This window comes from Ursus arctos, unplaced genomic scaffold (genome assembly GCF_023065955.2).
Source record: "Ursus arctos isolate Adak ecotype North America unplaced genomic scaffold, UrsArc2.0 scaffold_16, whole genome shotgun sequence".
Classification (NCBI taxonomy): Eukaryota; Metazoa; Chordata; class Mammalia; order Carnivora; family Ursidae; genus Ursus; species Ursus arctos.
In genome coordinates this window covers 23,926,850-23,947,089 of record NW_026622830.1, presented here as the reverse complement: position 1 = coordinate 23,947,089, position 20,240 = coordinate 23,926,850, and the positions used below count along the sequence as shown (strand labels likewise).

At 42.5% G+C, this 20,240-nt stretch overlaps 1 protein-coding gene across 4 annotated transcripts in view; it reads left to right on the top strand.

Moving 5' to 3' along the window:
* Positions 1-20,240, top strand: part of ASIP (agouti signaling protein) — a 122,258-nt gene that overhangs the window by 48,535 nt on the left and 53,483 nt on the right. The window contains exons 1-2 of one of the 4 annotated variants that reach the window (XM_026503321.4): positions 13,887-16,327; positions 17,565-17,652. The exons of 2 other annotated variants lie outside the window; for them this stretch is intronic. The gene's annotated coding sequence lies outside the window, so the exon portion shown is untranslated. Of the gene's footprint in view, positions 1-13,886; positions 16,328-17,564; positions 17,653-20,240 lie in introns of those variants that run through there. One more of the 4 variants, XM_026503323.4, reaches the window with a different exon arrangement.

The window sequence follows — 20,240 nt, the reverse complement described above, 5'->3', positions numbered from 1 at the left end:
CAAAGCAGGATTGTGTTTTGGGAAGAGAGAGGTCAGCAGTGCCATATGCTGCAAAGATGCCAAGGAATCGGGGCGCCTGGGTGGGTTGAGCATCTGACTCTTGATCTTAGGTCATGTTATGAGATTGATCAATCTCAATCATGAGATTGAGCCCTGCATTGGGCTCTGTGTGTGTCGAGTCTGCTTGAGATTCTCTCTCCCTCTCTCCTCTGCCCCTCCCCCCACTTGAGCTCTCTCACACTTTCTCTCTTTCAAATAAATAAATAAAATCTTTTAAAAAAAATGGAAGGAGGAGTTGTAGGGAAAGGGAGAAAAGAACAATAGAAAAGACAAGACTGAAGAGCTTAACCAAAGTGTCTTATTTCCAGAAAGAATGTAAGAATAGAAGAGAGAGAAAGGATGGGGCAAGGTGTGACCAAGAGGTCTAGTGGAAGAGTAGGCCTTGAACAGGGGGAAGGACTCTTAGGTTGAAAGAAAGGAGTAGAAGAGATAGAAAGAACTAAGGGAAGTTTACTGCTAGGGGGTTCTGCTTTAGTCTTAAAAGTAGGAGGCAAAGTTATCTGCTATGAATTAGGTGGGCAGGGATCTTGAAGAGAGCAAGGAAAGTTTGTGATGTGAGACATAACTTATATTCAAAAGGTTGTATCTGATCTTCTGAAGACTCTCTGCTGAAGACTTGAATCAGAGTTGAAAACAGCTAGAAATATATCCTAATAGCTTCTCCTCTTTTGCAAAAAGCATGTACCCAGACTCTCTAGACGGATCCCTGGCTAATAAGATTTTGGGTATGGGTTTTTCTCTGTGCAAGGGAATGGGAAAAAGCAGTATGCAGAGAAGTAAAAATCTGAATATAGATAGAGCAAAATCATGAATGGATGTTGAGTTCTACTTAATTTTTTGATACATATTGAGATGATTATATAGTTTTGAATTATATAAAGTTTCTTCTTTCTTTCTTTTTTTTTTTTTAAGATTTTATTTATTTATTCGACAGAGATAGAGACAGCCAGCGAGAGAGGGAACACAAGCAGGGGGAGTGGGAGAGGAAGAAGCAGGCTCATAACGGAAGAGCCTGATGTGGGACTCGATCCCGTAACGCCAGGATCACGCCCTGAGCCGAAGGCAGACCATTAACCGCTGTGCCACCCAGGCGCCCCTCTTCTTTCTTTTTTTAATTTAAATTTTAGTTAGTTAACATACAATGCAATATTGGTTTCTGCAGTATAATTCAGTGATTCATCACTTACATACAATACCCAGTGCTCATCACAACAAGTGCCCTCTTTAATATCCATCACCCATCTAGTCCATCCCCCACCCACACATAAATAAAGTTTCTAATGTGGGACTATTCCTGTGGTAATATCCTTCTTGATCATGAAACTGAATTTGATTTGTTTATATTTTATTTGGGATTTTTGCAACTATGTTCATGGATAAGATTAGCCTGTAATTTTTTTCCTTCTCTTACTGTTCTTGTTTTTTTTTTTTTTTTAGCTTAAAGGGTATGCTAGTCCTATAAGCTAGCATGATGTGTCATCATGTTCAACAATTTTTTTTCGCCATTGCTTCTTGCGCTCCCTTATTTCCTACTTGGTTTTAATTCTGGTTTGAGTACATTCCTTCATAGTTCTTTCAGTAAGAGTGTTTTGATGGTAAATGTTCCAAGTCTCTGTAGGTCCTTTTTTTTTTTTTTAAGATTTTATTTATTTATTTGACAGAGAGAGAGAGAATGCCCTCACGTGAGCACAAGCAGGCCAAGCGGCAGGCAGAGGGAGAGGGAGAAGCAGACTCCCCTCTGAGTAGGGAGCGCGATATGGAACTCAATCCCAGGACCCTGAGATCATGACCTGAGTCGAAGGCAGATGCTTAACTGACTGAACCACCCAGGCACCCCTCTGTAAGTCTTTAAATACATTTATTTTGTTTTTACTTTTATTATAGTTTGTCTAGGTATGTAGACTTTGAGGTTTACCCAGTCCATGGACACCTCTGTATTTGATCAGTTCTAAACCCACTTTTATGTTAATTTCTCAGTTCAACATTCCTGAACTACGGAGATAGTATGAATTTGAAACACATGGTTAACGTAGTACATGCTTGGGTAAGTAGTTTCTCTCCAGTATCTCTTTCCTATCCATAGTACTGGGTTATGAGCCATAATTTCCTTGCAACCCCAGGGTGCCAGAAATAAAGAAACAGGGGTGTAGCTACTTTGGAAAACAGTTTGGCAGCTTCTCAAATTATTAAATATAGAGTTACCATATGAACCAGCAATTCTACCCAAGAGAAATGAAAACACATGTCCACATAAAAACTACCCAAGTATATAGTTCATAGTTCTGCCACTAACTAGCTTGAGTGAATCATGTAACTGCTCTGGGTTAAAGTTTTTTTTTAATATGTAAAAAGAAATATATATATATATTAAATTATCTCAAAGAAATCTGTTGGGGGCACCTGGCTGGCTCAGTCGGTAGAGCATGCAACTCTTGATCTCAGGGTTGTGGGTTGAAGCCCTATATTGGGCATAGCGTTTACAAGAAAGAAAGAAGGAAAGAAGGGAAGAAAGGAAGGGGGGGAGGGGAAAAGGAAGAGGAAGAGGAGGGGATGAAAGGAAGGAATCTGTAGGGTTCTGCCTGTACCAGGGATCTGTCATGGCTAAATGATGTTTCAAATTATCAAACTGCTCCAAAGCCATGGACAGGAAGCCCCTACGCGCAGGCTTAACTCCAGTGAGACCCAGATAATGCCTGAAATTCAATTGCACCAAATCCTTTTGGTGTCCAAAATTAAGTTTAATTTTAATTTCAGGGTACTTCCATATTAGAAATGTGATAGAAAAGTAGCCTTAGGGGCGCCTGGGTGGCTCTGTTGTTAAGCATCTGCCAGGGTCCTGGGATCGAGCCCCACATCCGGCTCCTTGCTCTGCTGGGAGCCTGCTTCTTCCTCTCGCACTCCCCCTGCTTGTTCCCTCTCTCGCTGGCTGTCTCTCTCTGTCAAATAAATAAATAAAATCTTAAAAAAAAAAAAAAAAGAAAAGAAAAGTAGGCTTAAAGCAAAATGACTCACACCAGGGAAACTCCTACTGAGTTGTAACACCGTGGGAGGTAGAGATCCTTGAGGCAGAGGAGGCCATGGAGCGGGAGAATATAGAGGCCCCTTAGCCATGAGAGCGCTGAAGATCTGGGAGGCCAGATAAAGTGGTCTAAGGGGTGGCACCACAGCTTGAGGTTATTTACAGCTCAGAGCTGCATAAAAAGGAGTGGGAAGGCAGGGGATAGCTTTGGTCAGACTACCAAAGTCACCGAACCAAAGCTTGGTCTCTGAGTTCACTGACCCTTCCCACTCAGCAATTTCCACAGGTAAGTCCAAAGGAGAATTGCTTCAGGAATCTGACAGTTTAACTCTGCTCTGCTGATAGACGGTTTTCATCACCAAAATCGGAAAGGAAATGGACCAGTGGTAATGACATGATTTACTAATGAGGTCAACTTATTTTTCTGCAAGGAGCTTGGCAGGAATTCTCTAAAACAATAGACAACCCCCAAATCCCTTATATCTAACTTGGTGGCATTTGGCAGCTGTGAGATTCCTCATGTTTAACGGGTTGAAAATCAAAATGTGTAGGCTTTGGGAATGAACTGATTAACAAAGAGGAAATAATTGGTTGTTTAGATGTTGCCATCAATGATCCGCAATGAGAAAGGGAGTCATAAATAAATAATTCTAGCCATAGAAGCCGGTTCTTTGTTAGAATCTGGGCATAGGGCCTCAACACTAAACTGGGGTGGGCAATAAGATTCATTGACCAGAAGACTTCTGAAATCTTCTCCATAGCTAATTTATACCCTATCAGAGAGGAGTTTATTTTTATTTATTTTTTAAAGATTCTATTTATTTATTTGACAGAGAGAGAGACAGCCAGCGAGAGAGGGAACACAAGCAGGGGGAGTGGGAGAGGAAGAAGCAGGCTCCCAGGGGAGGAGCCCGATGTGGGGCTCCAACAAAGAACGCTGGGATCACACCCTGAGCCAAAGGCAGACACTTAATGACTGAGCCACACAGGCGCCCCAAGAGAGGAGTTTATTTTTAATCTTTGTTTTCCTTTGGCATCTAAAGTCCCTTTTCAGAAGAAAAGTAAATTCCCTGCTCCAGACTAGGACAAAGAATGTAAGGTTTGTCTGTTGGCTTCATCTCTGTCTACAGGCCTAAGAACTTTAAGGTGAACTTCCTCAGGGCTGAGGGTCTAATGATGGTGTTTTCACTTTTCTCTTAGGATGGCCTTGGAATTTCCTAAACTGACTTTGAGAGACTCAGATATTTTATTTTATAAATAATAGTTACAGATTTTATCCATCCATCACTCATGTTATCTGTGCAAAATCAAGAAAATATACTTGAATGGATATAAACTTAGGGTACCAGACCGCTATGTATGGCAGATAAGGGGTGTTCCTTGATGATTTAAATGCAAGACACACCTGGAAAACTTCATTATGCAAGGGAACTTACTTTGAAGTTGTTTCACCACTTGAAAATGGGACAGGACCATTGAAAGAGTAAAGAAAGTTATTTATCAAAACCCAGGTCTCCAAGTTCCAAAGAGGAGAAAGAATTATTCTTTTCAAGCTTTAGTCCTTAGAACTGATTCTACATTGCTGGTTTATGGCATTTCCATACCTTGCTTAGACTTTAGGCTGAGCCTGTATCGGTTGGAGGTGGGAGATAAGAGAGTACTTTTCAGAAAACCTGTTTTCCTCTTGGGCTCCTAGGGTCCTATAATAATAATACCACTTTGTTCTAATAATACCATTTTATTCAGTCAGTCAGCTCCAGGTATCTGTTGAAAACTATTTCAACTATTATGGATGCCATCCTATCCTAGGTGCCAGAGACAACGCAAAAAGACGATGTAAATCTTACAAAATTTACAAAATGTTGTAAAAGGGTTTACACAGACTTGTAAAGGAAGTGGAGTTGGCCTTTGAGGATCCTCTGTCTGGTTTTGTTGATTTACTTCTAGTATCTAGTAGCCCCAGTTTTAACTCCCACAGCCCATGCCTGATTTGTTCTCATGCATCAAAACCTTGTTTCCAAAAGTTTAGGGCATGTACCAGTGATAGTACATGAGATGACATTGAGTTATACAGGACATGATTTTAGGTGGTAAATGGACAAGCATAAAATAACAATAATATCATGAGAAAGTAATTCCCTTTGCAGTCCTCTTTCAAGCCTGGATTACATGTGTAAGAAATTCGCATTTGGGCCTAATATGTCATGAACATAATCCTACACTTATTAATCTCTTTTTCAACCAAAAAAACAGGCCTCAGGCCAGGAGTTTTTTGTTTTTGTTTTTGTTTGTTTTTGTTTTAATCTGGCAACAGTAGCTATTTAGAATTTAATGACACTGCTTTATTCATTTTCTTTCCTAGGATTATATTCTTTTTATGACAAATGAACTGATATGATATAAATTGTCCTCTCCCGTAGCCAGCAGCCCTTCCTTAGCTGGGGCTGGTGGACTGCTGCCTTTAGGACAAATAGAAGCAGACAGACTACCTCAGCTTCCGGAGACAAGCTGCCTATAGAGCTTCTGTCAGCTCTGCCACTGTCCCTCCACAGCCTTTCTAACCCAAAGTCACAGGCCGGCTTTGCTCTTAACTAGGAGTCTAGGCAAGAGTTTTAAGTCCCTTTAGGGTCCTATTCTGTCATGTTAACCCAGAGCTTTGAGTCAATAGCTGGGAATTTCCTCTGTGACACAATGTGGGGTGGGGGCAAGTGCTGGGTCCCACATCCTGTGCATCCGATGGATTGAATCTATTGCAGCCTTGGCATCGTTACAATCACCCCTGACTTTACCAGTTGCTTTACAGAACTCCCCAGATGAGAACTGAGTAAGATATAGATATGAAAGCAGTTAGTAAACTCCAAAGCCCCAGAAAAAATGTATAAGACAGTACTACCAAAGATTTCCTTACCCAGAGTTTAGTCCTTGGATCTCTGTCCTTTATTCCTGTTCTCCTTGGGCAATTTCATCTGTTCCCCTGGTTTTAGTTATGATCTGTATGCAAATACTGCCCAAAATCCACATGTCTAGCTTATATCTCTCCCAAAAACTTTAGCTTTTATTCCTAACAGATTCCTAGATATCTCTATCTCAGTGTATCCCAGAGATACATTAGAGCAAACAGAACTCAACTCCTTCCTCACTAAGCCCTGCTCTTCCTTTGGAATTTAGCATCTAATTGGTAATTCCATCAGCCACATAGTCACCTGAGCTAGACACTGGAGAGCGTTCCTTAATTTTTCCTTTGTGTCATCCCCTTGCATCCAAGGCCCTTAGATCCGTTGTTTCTTCCCCAAACTGACTCATTCAGGTGCTTATTTTTCTTTCTCCTATATGACTCTGCTTTAAGTTAGATTATTTTCTCTGGTCTCCTTATCTCCTGATGTGTTCCATCAGTCTCCCCTCCACACCTCTGCTAGTGTATTTGCAAAAAAATTAAATCTGACCATATGTATCCCCTATTTAAAACCCTTCAGCAACTCTACAGGATTTGATCCAGGCTCCTTGATCTAATATGTGTAAGGCCCTTCCTGTCTGCTTCTTCTGACCCTTAGGGCCCCTCCTACCCACACCTTTGTTTCCCTCATCATCTTTTGCTATTGCTGGCCTTTCTGTCTTAAATGTGGTCTCCTTCTGTTGTCAACCCCCTGCCCCCACATAGATAACACTATGTTCATCATTTAAGATCCAGCTCACACATCACTTTTCGAGGAAGGAAGCCTTCCCTGATTATTCCCATCCCCTGGTCCATTCGGTGCTTACATATCTTATATATGCTGCTATCAATGCACAGACTTCATTTATTATTGTTATTTATAATCTCTTATAATTATACTTATAGGTTTCTTTTCCTGAATTGTAAGTTCTTTGCAGACAGAGACAATGTCTTTATATCCTCCATTTCTAGTATAGGGCATAGCATAAACTAAGTCCCCAATAATTGTTTGAATGATTGAATGTCAGAAAAGTATTCATAGGTTTTAAAAATGTCTTTAATAGTAGAAATGAAAAATTATTTTTAGCTAAACTTCAGTTGCCTGATGTTCTCTTACACCAAATCCCTGAGCTAAATTTTAGCTAGTGAACTGAATTGATTTTTCTGACTATATTTATGCCAAAATTACATAAAGACATTGCAAAAAGACATTTATTAGACATTTCAGTGCCCAACTGGGTGATTATAGATCTTGGCTTCTCCCCTTGTTTCCACAGTACTGGGTCTCCAGAGAGACACACATTCTTCTCCCCAAACCAAGTGGGGGGCAGAGCTCTGGTGTGGCCACATGGGGGCAGTGCAGATTTGCAGATGGGTTTCACAGCTAAGCCTGGGGAGCCCCAGTCCTGAGCAATCCCAATCTTGTGCCACTCTGCCCAGCAACCTTTCCTCCCACTTGTCCCATGTCCTTGGCCAAGTCTACCTTTGATTCAGGGTCCCATTGAGTTGGTAAAAGAGGGACCGGACCGGAATAGGCATGTTTCATAGAGCAGCATGCACACTCATACACACATATCCTGGAACATTTCTGGCCTCCAACTCCTGAGAGGCAGGTTAACAAATCGAATTGGAGGGTTTTTTTGAGCCAAGAAACCTAAATACTTTAAAGGAAGGGGTGAAGGCTGGTGTTAAACACTGTTAACAGGTAAAGCTTTGTTCCATGACATATGGGTGGTGGAAACATCACATTTCTTTAGTTTTCTAGGTTAAATATCCTTGGCTCCCATCCACCAATGGGTATAAAATCCAAACTTGGTCCTTTTTCAGGGGCTTATAGATATTTGGGGAAACTCTCTAATCAGTGCCTGCCACCCTTGGAACTCTTTGCCCAAAACAAGTGTCCATTCTAGGACTTTTTCTTAAGCCTAGTTGCGGCATGGAGACTTCCACCGAGGCTCCCAAGTAGCAGTGCCTTTGCTCACCTCCCTGAGCACACAGTCCACCCTATTCAAGGTTCTGCCATCCCAGGGGAACTGTGGGAGAATGGGAGCAGGACCTGGCTGTACAAGAAGACTGCCATGCCCTTTAGCACCATTCACACCAGAGCTAGGCTCAGGAGATTTCTCTCTCCTCTGCGCTCCTCTAATCCTAAAAGCACTTCCTTCTCTCAGTAAAAACAGCTTTGAAACCTCTGAGACTCTGGGCTGATTTTAAAAGCAAAAGCCTGTTGAATTTGTTTGTTTGTTTTCCGGAGGTGAGGGAAGTCCTGATCTCCAGAACAAAAGGCCCTGGTCACTCTTTTGGGATGGGGAGTGTAGAGAAATGTAGGAATGATTCATTCTTTCACAAAGGAAAAAATGGGTGATATCACAGAAAATAAGACCATTAATTCCTCAAGCAGTTAGCCTGTCAAACACTGAAAAACAGCCTATCTCATACCTTGTTCCCAGAATGTGGGGAATCTCCAAGGAAGAGGCAGTAGGTCAAACTGTAGGTGGAGATCGATCCGGATACTATACCAGCCGCAGACTGAGGAGTGCTTCAGATTGGAAGTAAGCCGCAGATGGCTCTGCCATCTTCTGCTAGGTCCCAGATTAACTGGGGAGGGTGGCGCTGGTACTCCCAGGTTTCAATTCCTGGGAGGTGGTCTTTTAGGCCTTCTCATTTCCTGATCTGAGGAAGGAGTTTGAAGAACCCATGAGAGAATTACGCCAAGATCACATCTAACCCTTGATTTTATGAGCTGGATAATGGAATAATAGAAGAGAGCCCCCCCATTGTTGATTTCTTTTGCATAAATTTTTATCTTAATAATTCATTAAAATATTGTTATTTTGATTACTAAGATTTTTGGCACCCTTTTAAATTTTAAAGATTTCTTATTTTTAAGTAATCTCTACACCCAGTGTGTCTCTACACCCAGTGTGGGGCTCAAACTCATAACCCTGAGATCAAGAGTCATGTGTTCCACCAACTGAGCCAGCCAGGCGAATATCTTGCTTATCTCACCCTAGTCTGTCCATTGGCAGCTGCTCCTGCCTTAGCTACCTGGAGCCCTTGTACTTCGAGGGAGGTGGGGAGTAGCCTGGGCCTGGCTATGTGTGAGACCCTTGGTAGAACACAGTCATCTCACCCTGACCTCGAGTCAGAGTTGGAGGCCCAGTATCCTGGCCTAGCACTTCTCCGAGACCCTCAGCTGGACTATATTGAAACTACCCCTGTGAGGTGCATTGAGACCCCTGGGCATTAATCAAGAGTCCTTTGATTGATTTTTGTCATAGATGGAGAGAACTTGCTAACATATCAGTACTCATCAGGGGTCATGTAAGATCACTACAGAATCTACATTGTTCTGATATGACTAAATCCACGTTCTTTAGCATGGCCCATAATAAGACCAGCCCTTCACCGTTTCATCCATGTTTCTAGCCTTATCTCTAGTCATTTCACTGTGTACACTCTGTTCTCATCTCAGGGAACAATTTGGTCTGCCTGCTGTTTTCCAGGCATAACAAGTACTTTGACACCTCCACACCTTTGTTCGTGCTGTTTCCTTGCCTGGAATACCCTTCTTCTCTCTGTCTGATGAATTCGTTACTTATCTTCAAGGTCCAAACCATATGCCATCTCCTCTGTAGTTTCCCCTGAATGTTCCCCTTACTGAATTCCATAACCCTCCTAATAGACTCTGTCCCATTTTTATGTAGCTGTTTCTTCTGTGTCTCTTTATCAGGCAGTGAATTCAAGGAAATGTCTTGAGAACTCAAGGAAGAGCAACTCCTGATTTTACTTCCTCTCCTCATCCTCTTCAACCTATGAGTTCATTCACCTTTGTATCCGCAACTCTTAGCACACAGGAAGTACTTAACAAAGGTTTGTTGACTATGATGAAAGCTGGAAGGCATCAGACAAAATGTGGTTGTTCTTTTATTTTCACTTTCTACTTCCCCTTCTCAGAAGATTGGTTACTGGTCCCATTTCCTCTCCTGATCATTCCTGTTCTTTCTAGCCATATGCATACCATTGCAATTTTACTTAGCTTTCCTTGGCTAGTTCTCCCAATCCTAACACTCCACTCATTTATTCCATTGTTCAGCACGTATTGATTGGACATCCTTTGCTCTGCAGGACTATTCTAGGCACTGAAGATGCAGCAGTGGACAAGAGAGATGGGGTATTTTCATGGAGCTTACATTACAGTTGTATAACTCAGACCAAAACAAGTAAACAAACAAGACAGAGGTATACCGTGGGGATACTGAAGTTTCGGTTCCAGCCTACCATGGTAAATGAGTATCTCAGAGCAAGTCAAATGAATTTTTTGGCTTCAGCCATAGTGTAACATAACTATACTGCAATCTATTAAGTGTGCGTTATGTCTAAAAAAATGTACATACATTAATTAAAAGACATTTTGTTGCTAAAAGAATGCTAACCCTCATCTATGCTTTTGGTTAGTCCTGATCTTTTTGCCGGTGGGGGGGGTCTTGCCTCGGTGTTGATGGCTCCTCACTCAGGATGGTGATTGCTGAAGGTTGCGGTGATAGTGGCAGTTTCTTAAAGTAAGACAACAATGAAGTTTGCTACAACAATTGACTCTTCCTTTCACAAACAATTTCTTTGTAGTGTGCAATGCTGTTTGATAGCATTTTACCCACAGCTGAACTTCTTTCAAAACTGGAGTCAATCCTCTCAAACCCTGCCACTGCTTTATCAACTAAGTTCATGTGATATTCTAAATTCCTTGTCATCATTTCAACAATTTTCACATCGTCTTTACCAGGAGTAGTTTCCATCTCAAGTTACCTCTTTCTTTACTCATCTGTGAGAAGCAACTCCTCATGCATGTAAGTCATCACGGGGTTGCAGCAATCCAGTCACGCCTTCAGCTCCACTTCTTGTTCTCTTGCTATTTCCACCACATCTGCAGTTACTTTCTCCGCTGAAGTCTTGAACCCTCAAACCAGAAGGTTGGAGCCAACTTCTTTCAATCCCCTGTTAATGTTGATATTGTGACCTCTTCCCATGAATCACAAATGTTCTTAATAGCATCTAAAATGTTTAATCCTTTCCAGAAGGTTATTAATTTTCTTAGATCTATCAGAGCAGAGGAATCACTATCTATAGCAGTTACAGTCTTTTTTTGTTTTTTAAGATTTTATTTATTTATTTGACAGAGAGAGAAGCAGCGACAAGGGAACACAAGCAGGGGCAGTGGGAGAGGGAGAAGCAGGCTTTCCACTGAGCAGGGAGCCCGATGCGGGGCTAGATCCCAGAACACTGGGATCATGACCTGAGCCGAAGGCAGACGCTTAACGACTGAGCCACCCAGGCACCCCTATAGCAGTTACAGTCTTATGAAATGTATTTTTTAAATAATAAGACTTGAAAGTCAAAATTAGTCCTTGATCCATGGGCTACAGAAGGATGCTGTGTTAGCAGGCATGAAAACAACATTAATCTCGTATATCTCCATCAGAGCTCCTGGGTGATCAGGTGCATTGTCAACGAGCAATAATATTTTGAAAGGAATCTTTTTTCTGAGCAGTACGTCTCAACAGTGGGCTTTAAATATTCAATAAATCTTGTAAACAGATGTGCTGTCATCCAGGTTTGTTGTTCTGTTTATAGAGCACAGGCAGAGTAAATTTAGCATAATTCTTTTTTTTTTAAAGATGCTGTTTATTTGACCCAGAGAAAGGGAGCACAAGTAGGCAGAGTGTCAGGCAGAGGGAAAAGTAGGCTCCCTGCTGAGCAGGGAGCCCACTGTGGGGCTTGATCCCAGGACCCGGGGATCATGACCTGAGCTGAAGGCAAACACTTAACTGACTGAGCCACCCAGGTGTCCCAATTTAGCATAATTCCTAAGGGCCCTGGGATTTTTTGAATGATCAGTGAGCACTGGCTTCAACTTAAAGTCACCAGCCTCATTAGCCCCCAGCACAAAAGTCAGTCTGTCTTTTGAAGCTTTGCAGCCAGGCATTAACTTCTCTCTAGCTGTGAAATTCCTAGATGGCATCTTCTTCTAATACAAGACAGTTTCATGTAAAATCTGTTGTTCACTGTAGCCACCTTCGTAAATTATCTTAGCCAGATCCCCTGGGTAACTTCCTGCAGCTTCTACATTAGCACTTGCTGCTAAACCTTGCACTTTTATGTTATGAAGAAACACCTGTTTTCCTTAAACATTTTGAACAAACCTCTACTCGCTTTGAACTTTTCTTTTGCTGCTTAATTTTGCTTAAAATATTTAAGAAGAGAGTCAGAGCCTTGCTGTGGCTTAGGCTTCGGCTTAAGGGAATGTTGTAGTTGGTTTGATCCTCTATCCAGACCACTAAAACAGGCTCCATATCAACAATAAGGCTTCTTTGCTTTTGTATCATTTGTGTGTTCACTGAAATAGCACTTTTAATTTCCTTCAAGAACTTTTCCTTTGCACTCATAACTTGGCTAACTGTTTGATGCAAGAGGCCCAACTTTTGGCCTATCTCACCTTTTTTTAAAGATTTTATTTATTTACTTATTTGAGAGGAAATGAAAGCGAGAGATATCACAGAGGGAGAGGGAGAAGCAGACTCACCACTGAGCCAAGAGCCTGATGCAGGGCTCGATTCCAGGACCCCGAGATCATGACCTGAGCCTAAGGCAGATGCCTAACCAACTGAACTACCCAGCACCCCCAATCTCAGCTTTGGAAATGCCTTTCTCACTAAGCTAAATCATTTCACCAGAAGACACAGATGGAAATCTGGGAGGAAAAGTCAGTTCCCTGGACAGACACCCAAAGGTGGCTAAACTTGGAGTCCACCTCTTTGAATCCCAGGAATGTCTCCCCAACCCTACAGCTATTCTGGGTACCGCTCCTCCACACTGCATGTTACCCTCCATTGGGCTTTTTTTTTTTTTTTAAAGATTTTATTTATTTATGTGATAGAGAGACAGCCAGCGAGAGAGGGAACACAGCAGGGGAGTGGGAGAGGAAGAAGCAGGCTCCCAGTGGAGGAGCCCGATGTGGGACTCGATCCCAGAACGCCGGGATCACGCCCTGAGCCGAAGGCAGACGCTTAACGACTGCGCCACCCAGGCGCCCCCCTCCATTGGGCTTTTATGCCCAGCTGGTGAGAGAGTCCAAAAGAACTGGCATCCTCTCTTAGATGCCAGAGCAGATGCTTAAAGAGGCCAAAGGGCTTCCTGCCACCAGAGACATGAAATGCTCTTAGTAAGTCAGAAGCCAGAATCAAAACCATATGATTTGCTTTGCGGTAAAGATCACAGGGCCTGAAAAACTAGAGGAAGGCGGGCCAGCCAAGGGACAAGCTTTTTTTTTTTTTTTTTTTTTAAGGATTTTATTTATTCATTTGACAGAGAGAGAGACAGCCAGTGAGAGAGGGAACACAAGCAGGAGGAATGGGAGATAAAGAAGCAGGCTCCCAGTGGAAGAGCCTGACGTGGGGCTCGATCCCAGAACTCCAGGATCATGCCCTGAGCCGAAGGCAGACGCTTAACGACTGAGCCACCCAGGCGCCCCAGGGACAAGCTTTTTGGGTGAGGAGGAGGCACCTACCCTAATCCTGGCAGCCCAATACTCAAAAGTATAGCCCTCCTGCCAAGGGGCCTCCTGTCCTTGGACTTCTGGCCCACTCGGACTCTCGTCAGTCCCAGACTGGTGGAAGTTCAAATTATAAAGTCCAGAAGAATGGGACTACTACTCCCTAGAAGATCAGGATTCCCTAAAAGCCTCCTGACCAGATGCCCCCCAATGGAAACTGTCCCTATTTGCTCTTGTCTCTAATGAACTGACATATCCCACATCTTAAAAATATTTAAGAAGCAGCCTTTTATCTGCTTGCTTACCATGTATCTAAATAGATTCAGGTTCTCTAAGAGGAGGTCTTAGATTTTTCCAAGCTGCTCCTGAGGGAGAATCCACAAGAATTAAAAAGAAATTCATGGGCACCTGGGTGGCTCAGGCGGTTAAGCGTCTGCCTTCGGCTCAGGTCAAGATCCCGGGGTCCTGTGATCAAGTCCCACATCAGGCTCCCTGCCCCTCAGGGAGTCTGCTTCTCCCTGTCTCCCTCCTTCTACTCATTCTCTCAATCTCTCTCTCTCTCAAATAATAAATAAATAAAATCTCAAAAAAAAAAAAAAATTCATGCTAATAACCCCTCTACAAGGGTAGACTATATGGACCCAGTGTGGTGAGCCTGGATTTGGATTTGCTTGGGACTTTAAATGTAAAGGCTTATGTTAGTTCCAGTGGGTTCCTGTCCTTACTGATATGCGAGCAGGGATTATTTATGGACAAACTGGGGAGGAGATGATGCATGCTTGGAACTGGGGTACTAGCAGTGGCTTTTCCTTTGCATACCAAGACCAGGGCACCTGAGGAAAGGTTGAATTCTAATTCTCAGTGTTCACCCACTACCTCCCTACTCCCCACCGAACCCACAGCTTCAGTGGCTCCATGCAAAGAGCAGCATTTGTGGGCAAAGATCTATGTTCATATGTCCCCATGTGCATGCAGAAGAGTTTGGGGCAGATGCCTTTGCCTTAGGGCCCAGGCTGACCCATAGATTGAGGAACATTCCAGATAGCCCTTTGATATAAGAAAGGGGTAGACTCTCAGTGCCTTAGAATTGATAGCCTGTTCCATAAGCCTCTCCCATAATCTCTTCACCCAGGGCAGATCTGCAATATGCTGGGTCGTGGAAGAAAAAGCAGAAGCAAAAAATAAGATAAATAATGGGTTTTCCTAACTTTCTTCTACCACTATTTTCTTGGATGAGAAGGGAAACAAAAAATCCGATAAACAGGTTGGTTTTCCTTCTGGGCTGCTGTTGAAAGTCAGTGTTTACAAGGTTCTGAGTGATGAGTGATTTGAGGGTAGGACTTTGTCTTAAGCTTCTAAAAGTTGCAAGGTTAACCCTTTCCCTGCTTGCCAGATCTCTTGACTTGCTCCACTGTATTTTAAGGTCAAAGCAGAGAGCTAGCTCCTGAAGCCATTGGGCTTCAAACATGCCCCTCAATACTAGCCATCAACGACATGGCTTAAAAAGTTCAAACATGCACTCACAGGAGACTTAGAATAGCTGGAGCCAAGCCTTTGTTCATCTCCTAGTATTATTTCTCATTGCTCTTCACGAACCACACACAGAACCCAAGGCACTGGCTATTTGGGTGAGTTCAGTGAGAGCACTGCCAGTTATATTCTGGTCAGCCACAAAAATAGGATTAAATTAAGTTTCAGACAAGCTTGCCAGGGCATATTACACACTGCTGGGTTGACAGGATTCTTTTGAAGTTTTTGACTCATGTAAGTTATATTTGTATTTTTATATGTTTTATATTTTCTTGTATAGACCCCATCTTATTTAAGCTTCACAATTATACTATGCTTTGGAAAAGGAAAGCATGACTGTCGCAATTATATATAGGTGAGGAAACAGACACAAACAGATTAAATGGCTTGCCCACATTTATCTAGCTCTGTTACCAGAATCAGGACTAGAACACCAATTTCCTAACTTCCTGTTCAGTGCCTTTTCCATTCCGCCTTAAGAGCAAATATCCTCCAAAAAGTTGCATTAAGACTGGAGTATTTGGCAGTCATTGGACTCCTTCCTGGTTCCTATTGTAATTGTGGGGTCTTCCTTTTTCAAGGCAGAGTTCTCCTTTGCCACAATATACTCCCCCAGGGTAATATGCTGTTCATGTGCATGGAGCCCCACGATCACATTACATACCATTATCTCAGTTCATTCCCCCGTACCTCCATTGAGGATAATATTTACCCACATTACTGATAAAGAAGCTGAAACTCAGAAAAAGCAGATAAATTAGCTTAAAATCCCAAGGCTTGTGAGTGGCAGAGCTGAAACCAGGTCTTCTAACATTTTGGTCCTCTTTCTGCTATACCCTAGAGATCCAGAAACATTAGCCATAACTGGAATCAAACATAGATCTTCTCCTCAAGACATGAACATGTTTGTAGCCTTTGCCTCCATAAGTCATATTCTAGGGCTGGGACACCACACAATATAGTAGAGAACCTCCAGTTTCTCCAGAAGTGGCAAATACTCCTCCCACTGGGTATCCACACAGAAATATGTGAGCATGCTCACATGGCATGTGCTGCCCCACCTCCCCCTGACAGGGATTTGGTCACAGCTACAGCATCTTGAGAACCTATTTAAACTAACTTGTGGTAACTGGCAGCACAGTATCACTTCCTGGCAGGCTGAGTCATTGAGTCTCTGCAGACTTTGGAAGAGAAAATCATTAGCCGAGACATTGAAGAGCCAGAGGGTTGCAGAGAGGTATGTAATAAATGCCATCCAGATGTTGGGGTTGTTTTTTTTTTTTTTTCTTTTTCCTTCTTTCTTCCCCTCTCCCCCCCCATCACGTTTAAAGAGTGAACAAGTTGTTTTCACTTTATCAAGCGAGGTGGGAAGAACATCATTTCCTTTATTCTTGGGTGGGTCTGCACCAAAGGGGTAAGAGGGCTAACAGAGTCTAGGTAATTCACGTGCCATATAAATTATCAGAGAGCACTTTGTACACATGAAGGAATTATACAGATAGGTAAATAATATTGCACATACTTCAGCAAAATCCAATTATGTCTCCAAGTCCATTCCAATTTACAGCTTCCACACCATTTACTTATGGGGTAGGCAGCCTGTTTTGAAACCCTTCTGGCTGTGCAAATTGGTCCAACAAATAGCTGAATGTGCACGTTGCTCTGTTAGAGAGGAAAAGGCAGACCTAGCCATAAGTACTAAATTTGATCTCATGGCCCGGTAGCTTTGTCATGCTTTATGGCTAATAACTGGGTTGTTAGGTAATTCGAAAAGTCCTCTCCAGCAGTCCAGGCTCTATTGGGGTTAACTTTTGCTGTGGGGCTAGGATGAAGAAAAACAGAACTTGCTAAGCTACAGCCTCAGTTGACATCCCTTTCGCCCCACACCTGAGCTCCTGCTCCCTGGAAGAGAAACCTGAGTGAAGACAGCTGTGGCAGCAGAAAAGGGTTCTTCCTGGCAGTGGCTGCTTCTGACTTCAGGGATGTGGGCATTGAACTAAAAAGCAGTGCTGAGAGAGGATCAGGAAGTAAATGACACTGGGAAATGAGAAACAGGGAAGAAAGGACCTGACTTTCCTCCCCTCAAAAAGAGGTTCACCTTTTCATCTGGACTGGTGAGTCTTAAGAGTTTTAGTCCTTAGACTACTTGAGCAGGACAAAAGAGTCTTACCTGTTTAGTAGATTAAATAAATAAGCCAGCAAACAAACAAAAGAAAACATTTTTGAGGTGTTTTTGCTGAATTCCTGTCAATTATTTGTAGCTCCCTTTAAACATGCTTGTTTTGGGGCATTTAAGTTTTGATTGAAATCCGCAGTGGAAAATATGTTTCAAAGGGGGAAAAAAACACCCAACACTCTTCTAAGCCTTGCATTTTGACCCAGCCCACAAAACGATTGGAAGAGTCTTTGCAGACCCACCAGAGATCCCTGGATTCACTTGGAGAGTCATTGATCTAAAAACATCTTGATTTCAGAACCCTTCTTTTGATCTGGAGTTATCTGTTATTGACCACAGAGAGCTGCTACTGACGACTCCTGGGACAGGGCCCTGTATAGTGAGAGGTGAGCCCCAGTGTGGGAAGAAGAAATCTCTTCTTTCTCTTTCTCAGCGGGTGTTTTTGGTATAGTACGATATCTATGCCTAGTGTATATGTAGGTTCAATTTCTTCTCTTCTCCTCCTCCTTCCTCCTTCTCTTTCCTTCCTCCTTTTCATCTTCTATTTTTTGTTTGTTTGTTTCTTCTATAGTAAAAATTTTCCCAAGTCCTTGGTGCCTAGATGATTTTTGCCTGACACATTTCACTAATTGGAGTTTTGGAATCACAGTTTCTTATTTGGGTGCAGAATTTTTAAAAAATATCTAAGCACCTAAATTATTGTAAAAGCAGCTGGTCACCAGCACGCCTTGTAGACAGGTGAGATGGTACCAGAGAAGAGAAGGCTTCAGATTTCTACCTTTCACTGTGTCAGAACTCGGAGCTCAATTGAGATACATGTAGGAAAGAAGAACCTTCATGGAGGGAGCAGCCATGTTACAATGAGCCGAAAACACAGACAATATGAAGAGCAAGTCCAGGGACTAATGGAACCATACCCTGGAAGCATGAAGTTACAAATCTCCCAACCAAGCTGAGCCCTGAGAATGAGATAGTTACTTTGGCCAAACTGCTCTGAAAATAAGGGAAAAGACTCTGACTCACGTTGAAGGTAAGGAGCGTATCTGCCTCTCTTCTGCTTAAACCACCGGGATCTCACTAAGGATCCGGACACTAACACCGATGGCTTCACTTTGGGCACAATCCTCAGCAGAAAGGCCCCAAGCAAAGGTAATTACCAGGAATTCCAGGGTGGGGGGGGGTGGAGGACTATAGTCTTTTGATTTGGTCATTCAAACATCCTGTCAGGCAGATGTAGAAAGAAGATTAACCCTTACCTCAAAAGAAGTAAATTGTAGGTTGAACTATTTGGTTTCAGTATCTGTCAGGTTAAGGCTTTGAAAGGCAGATCTGTGGTCTAGGAAGCTACATACGAGAGTTGGAGCTCTGAAAATTCAACAATATAAGGAAATGTATAACCCAGATTGAGACAATTACTTTTAATTGGCTGTTTTACTATCGAGTGCAGTAACCCTCCATTTTGTGTAAGTGGGCCTGGGTTAGAATGCAATCTTTCTGGAAAAAGGTCTGTTTCTGTTTCTTCAAGACGGTGTAGAGGAATCTCAAAAGTTAAAATAACATAAAACTTGCCATCTCTTGGTTTTACCATGAATGTTTCTTTATTCCAAGCACTTCTGCATATAGGTAAGCATTCTAACAAAGGTGCCATTACAGGCCGGCACCAGGAAGCAAAGAAGCCAAATGTTCAGAGTTGGACAAAACAGCTAAAGAACCAGAGCCACGATACTGGTCCAAAAGAAAGAAGAGTTCTTATGAAAGAGAAATAGAAAATAGGAACCAGGGGCGCCTGGGTGGCTCAGTCGTTAGGCGTCTGCCTTCGGCTCAGGGCGTGATCCCAGGGTACTGGGATTGAGCTCCGCATCGGGCTCCCTTCTCCGCTGGGAGCCTGCTTCTTCCTCTCCCACTCCCCCTGCTTGTGTTCCCTCTCTCACTGGCTGTCTCTCTCTCTCTCTGTCAAATAAATAAATAGATAAATTAATTAAATAAAATTAAAAAAAATAGGAACCAAAATATCAGATGGGGGGTGAGGGGAAGGGCCCAGGGTATCATCTTTGATTAGACTAAAAAAAGAATACAATTTAGAGAGGAAAATATACACAAAGAAATAGATTATGATTTGAGAGAAACTGACTTGGATACAAGCTGGGTAGGGAAGATTTATTCAGATTTTGGAGAGGAAATTGGAAAGAACTGTAAAGTTAGAGGTATCCAACTTAACTACCTGTGTAGCTGGGCCTGGGGGCCAAAGTAGTCCCTCTATCCCTTGGAGGTTTGTGTGTTGTTCATAACACAGCTATCTTGAGGAAAAAGAAGAAAAATGGGGTGTGGCAGAGGGTGGACAGTTCCATAAGCCCCTCTAATGGCCCCCACAAGGCAGGATTCAGCCATAAATTGCCTGCTAGATAGCCACCAGTTCTGTCTCCATCTGTTCCCCAAACCCTTGCTTACAGATTCTTTCTTTCTTTCTTTCTTTCTTTCTTTCTTTCTTTCTTTCTTTCTTTCTTTCTTTCTTTCTTTCTTTATTTTTATTATTTTTTTTAAAGATTTTATTTATTTATTCGACAGAGATAGAGACAGCCAGTGAGAGAGGGAACACAAGTAGGGGGAGTGGGAGAGGAAGAAGCAGGCTCACAGCAGAGGAGCCTGATGTGGGGCTCGATCCCATATCGCCGGGATCACGCCCTGAGCCGACGGCAGACGCTTAACCGCTGTGCAACCCAGGCGCCCCAACGGATTCTTTTTTTATATTCAGGTGTTTTTAAAAAGAATCAGCTTGAAGCAAAGGTACTAAATTCAAAACATTCTAAATCACAATTTGAATCTTGTTTAAGAGATGAAAGGTTGAGAAGTGTGACTCTTTTCACTTGTTTAGAAAGAGTCCTTGCAGATGGGATCCCAGGTGTTAATGTGTTTTACTCTTCCCTTGGTTTACTCTGCTCTCAAGTGCCATCAGGCCTCATTTAATAGTCAGTAA